Below are 4,790 nucleotides of genomic sequence, written 5' to 3' on the forward strand. Positions count from 1 at the left end.
TATGGTAGTTATTTCCATTTCCTTCATGAGCCATAAGTAACTATTCTTGGCCCTTTGTTTCAAGTTCTTGGATCAAATACAGAGCCAAATTTAATTACTAGGATTAGTTATGGTGAACAGTCAAATTAAGTAGTGAGTTCAATGTGTTCTATCCTTTTGTGTAAAAAGAATAATGGTTATGAGAGAATAAACAAGGATTAGTCTAAATACTGTATTTGGAGGGCCAGGTGTTCAAGGTAGAGAGATACCAGTAATATGAAGCAACCAGGGACAAAGGAACAGTCTTTTCTCAAGAAAAAAAATGCCTCCTATGGTTCCCACAAGGCCTTCCTAATCCCTGACACATCCCTCACCTCCCATCATAATGACTGACATGCAGCCCTGGCTCGCCTTATAATGCTCTCAGCTGCTCCACATACTTGCCTTCCTAATGATTCTCATATCAAGAAGAAACATGATTGACTTTCATTCATTTTGAGTCCAGAGCTCACCGAAGTGGCTTGTGTCTCTAGCCAAGGTAAGCTTCCCTACCATATGGATGTTAATTACAGACTCATATTAGCTGATTGGTTTAAAGTGAGGGCAATTGAATATATCCATGGTTTTTTGCCGGTCCTATGCAATGCCTTTTAATTGCCTGCATAAATGTGTTTAATGGCCTCTTTAATGCGGAAAATGAAGCTTTAAAGTAGATCATTTGGGAAATTAGAGATTTAAAGATTGAGGTGAAAATTATGGTTGGGTTCAACAGTGATTAAGAACCTAGTTTCTTGAATAGTATTAAAACAGAACATTTAAAACAATCTGTGTATTAAATTATGTATCTATTATGTGTATCATTTAGTTAGAGGTCCAGTGAAATAGGTAAGTAAATTCAACTAAATAGTGTTTATTTACAATTGTGTCCAAAATTTTTTCCAGATTCACAGGATGAAATCTTTTAATGAAATTCCCGAGGGAGAAAATACTGAGATAGGTGAGGTATATTAAAATAACTATGACAGCATATTTTATCAATATTGTTTCCTTTATGGATCATTAAGCAGAACAGTGCCTCAGAGGTCCTGTGTGTCTTGCTTCAACAGTGTTTGAACAGAAAAGACTAGAGGACTCTGTCTTTGTTAGCTTCTAGTCACCTTTCAGCCTCTCCAGTTGCAGCCTCTGGGACCATCTCCTCAGCACCTTTGGCTCCTAGGACCAGACACACCGTCTCGTTGTGGTTAACTCCATACTGAGGATCAGCCATGACCTCCCAGATGTGTCAGAATTATTCCACCGAAATGGAAGCCGCCATGAACTGCCTGGTCAACCTGGACCTGCGGGCCTCCTACACCTACCCTCTCTGGGCTACTATTTTGATCGGGATGACGTGGTTCTGGAGGAAATTGGCCAAGGAGAAGCATGAGGGCTCAAGTTGTAGACCATTCACAGGGGCTGTGCACTCTTCCAGGATGTGCAGCAGCCATCTCAAGATGAGTGGGGTAGAACCCAGGAGGCCATGGAAGCTGCTTTGGCCCTGGAGAAGAACCTGAATCAGGCCCTCTTGGATCTTCATTCCTTGGGTTCTGCCTGCACAGACCCTCATCTCTGTGACTTCCTGGATGAGGAGGTGAAGCTCATCAAGTAGATGGGCAACCACTTGACTAACCTCTGTAGGGGGCGCCGTGCCATAGCCAATACAGACTGGCATGCCCCAGCCATCTCTGGGCATAGAGTACCTCTGAGCGGCTCTCAAGAACCTCTAGGAGGCCTCGTCTTCCAAGGGGCTCCCTCCTCTGCTCTGCACCAGCCAGCCTCAGGACCTCCACCGGAACCTCTCAAGCCACTAGGCAGCTTTCTAACTGCCCTGAAACCCCTCCCAAGTCTTGGGCCAAGTAAAAATAAAGCTTTATGAAACAGGAAAAAAAAAAAAAAGAATAAGCACAGTGAAGGACTGACTGGGAGGAGAGAAGGGAGGGGAAACTGTGGTCAGGATGTAAAATAAATAAGTAAATATTTTTTAAAAAAGAATCATTAAGCACACCTAGAAATGTATGTACACTAAAAAAGAGGGAAGTGATGGCCCAGTGAGGAAAGGCACTAGATATACAAGCCTGATAACCTGGATTTGATCCTTGGAACCCATGTAAAGGTAGAAAGAGAGAACTGCCTCCCCAAGGTTGTCCTCTGATCTACACACACACACACACACACACACACACACACACAATGGCACATGTCAGCCACACACATAAGTCATACACCCACACAATAATAACTAAAATCAAAAAAAAAAAAAAAGAAATACATGAAGCTGGGCGGTAGTGGCTCACACCTTTAATCCCGGCACTCAGGAGGCAGAGGCAGGTGGATCTTTGTGAGTTCAAGGCCAGCCTGATCTACAGAGGGAGTTGCAGGACGGTCAGGGCTGTTACACAGAGAAACCCTGTCTCAAAAAAAAAAAACCAAAAAAACCACCTCTGCCCCTGCTCAGGGCTGTCAGGAGAAACAAGGCTCCCGAGTCCTTGTCCTGCAGCCTTGATTGATCAGGGGTTACATGGTGAATTATTAGAATCTTTGGAACTCATTAAGTATTGTCTCTCTTCTTCCTTATGGCACATAAAGAGCTAGGTGTAACAATGCAAGTGTCTCAGTGAAGCACTGACTTGGAGGCTTTTGTTTGTTTGTTTTTCAAGACAGGGTTTCTCTATGTAGCATTGGATGGCCTGGAACTCACGCCTGTCCTTAAACTCATAGAGATCCACTTGCCTCTGCCTCCCGCATGCTGGAATTAAAGGCATGCATCACCACTGACCAACTTGACTTGGAGTCTTATGTATAAGTATCTAGGGGTGGAAGATTTATTTTTAGGTTTTGGGAAACCTCCACACTGACTTCCATAGTGGTTGAGCTTGTTTATGTTCCTTCCACCAGTGTATGATAGTTACCATCTGTCTACATCCTTGCCGGATTTTGTTATTTTTCTTTTTGTAATTTGTACTTCCATTTCATTATGTGTATGTATGTGTCTGCATGTTAGTATGTCTTCTGCCTGTGGGTGCCTACAAAGGCCAGAAGAGGGCATCGGATCCCCTGGAACTGGAGTTATAGGCAGTTGTGAGCTACCTGATGTGGGTGCTGGGAATCAAACTCTTTCACACTTAGTCCTTTGCAAGCACTCTTAACTGCTGAGTCCTTGTCCTAGCTCCTGTTACCTGTTTTCTTGATGACTGATATTCTAACTGGGGTAAGAAGGAACCTCAATGAATGTAGTTTTTTTGAGATAATGCCTCATGTACATCATGCTGGCCTTGATCTTCTAAATCTAGCCCAAGATGACCTTGGACTTCAGATCCTGTTGCCACCACCTTGCCAGTGCTGGGATTACACTAGCATGCCCAATTAATGAGATGCTAAGTGTTGATTCCTGGGCTTTATGCATGCCAGGCAAGTACTCCTGCAAATGAGCTGCCTGCCTCACCCTCAATGTGATTTTGATTTTCATTTCTGATTGCTAGTGAGATTTGTAACACGAATTGTTAAATGGTCTTATTAATTAAAAAAAAAAACAACAAAACTCTGAGCCAGATGTTGGGGTGAATGCTGAAAGATCAGAGAAATAGAACAAGCCACAGCCAACCTCACCTTGTCTATTCTTCAGCTGATTCTGGTTCCTCAGACTGCAAGCCTCTGAGTCCTCACCCAGAAGGGGCTTAGCTGAACTGCTTAAAAACCTCTAGTTCCTGATCCTCATGCCTTATATACCTTTCTGCTTCCTGCCATCACTTCCTGGGATTATAGGTGTGTGTCCTTCCAAGCAAAGACGTGAGATCTCAAATATTGGGATTAAAGGTGTGTGCCACCACTGCCTGGCTCTGTTTCCAGTATGGCCTTGAACTCACAGAGATCTAGATGGATCTCTGCCTCCTGAGTGATAGGATTAAAGGTGTGTGCCACCACTGTCTGGCCTCTATGTCTAATCTAGTGGCTGTTCTGTTCTCTGATCCCCAGATAAGTTTTATTAGGGTGCACAATATATCAACCACAGAGGTTGATCTTTTTTGTTTCATTTGTTTATTGGCCATTTGTATTTAATCTTTTCAGATTCATTTGAGGTTCATTTCATTGGTTTATTTGTGTTGTTAGACTTCTTTTTTAGGTGTTTGAATTCTCTGTATATTCTAGACATCATTCCTTTGTCAGATGTGGTTTTACCTGGCAACATGATACATTCTAGAATCATGTGGCAGGAGAGTATCAGTGAGGGATTGTCTAGGTCAGGTTGGCTTGTAGGCATGCCTTTGAGGGACTGTCTTTATGTTAACTGATGTAGGAAGACCCAACCTAAATGTGGATGGCATCATTCCCTGGATTCAGGTCTTGCCTTATATAATAGTGAGTTGCAGAAAGCACACACACATCCATTGCTCTCTAGCTGTGGATATGGCCAGCTGTTTTGAATTCCTTGATATGATGGACTGCAGCCTGGGATTGTGAGCTAAAACAAACCCTTCCTCCCATAAGCTGCTCTTTGTTGGGGTATTTCTTCTTAGCAAACAGAAAATAAACTAAAACAGATGTATAAATAGCCAAAATTATCTCCCATTTTGTAGGCTGTTTCTACTTACTGTTTCCTTTGCTGCATGGAAAACTTTTTTTTTCATTTATTCTTCTCTCATACAGTACATCCTGAGCCTTCTTACTTTTTCAGGAGGTCCCATTTGTCAATTGTTGTCCTTATTTTCTGAATGACTGTTTCTGTACTTTTTCCTCTAGCAGTACAGAGTTCCAGGTCTTCCCTTAAGGCCTCT

General features: G+C 42.6%; 1 pseudogene; it reads left to right on the forward strand.

The window, feature by feature from the left end:
- Positions 1 to 1,244: 1,244 nt before the first annotated feature.
- LOC128095398 (ferritin light chain 1-like) lies at positions 1,245 to 1,724 on the forward strand (annotated as a pseudogene).
- Positions 1,725 to 4,790: the final 3,066 nt, after the last annotated feature.

This window comes from Peromyscus californicus, unplaced genomic scaffold, assembly GCF_007827085.1.
Source record: "Peromyscus californicus insignis strain IS unplaced genomic scaffold, ASM782708v3 Scaffold_4__1_contigs__length_199733344, whole genome shotgun sequence".
NCBI lineage: Eukaryota > Metazoa > Chordata > Mammalia > Rodentia > Cricetidae > Peromyscus > Peromyscus californicus.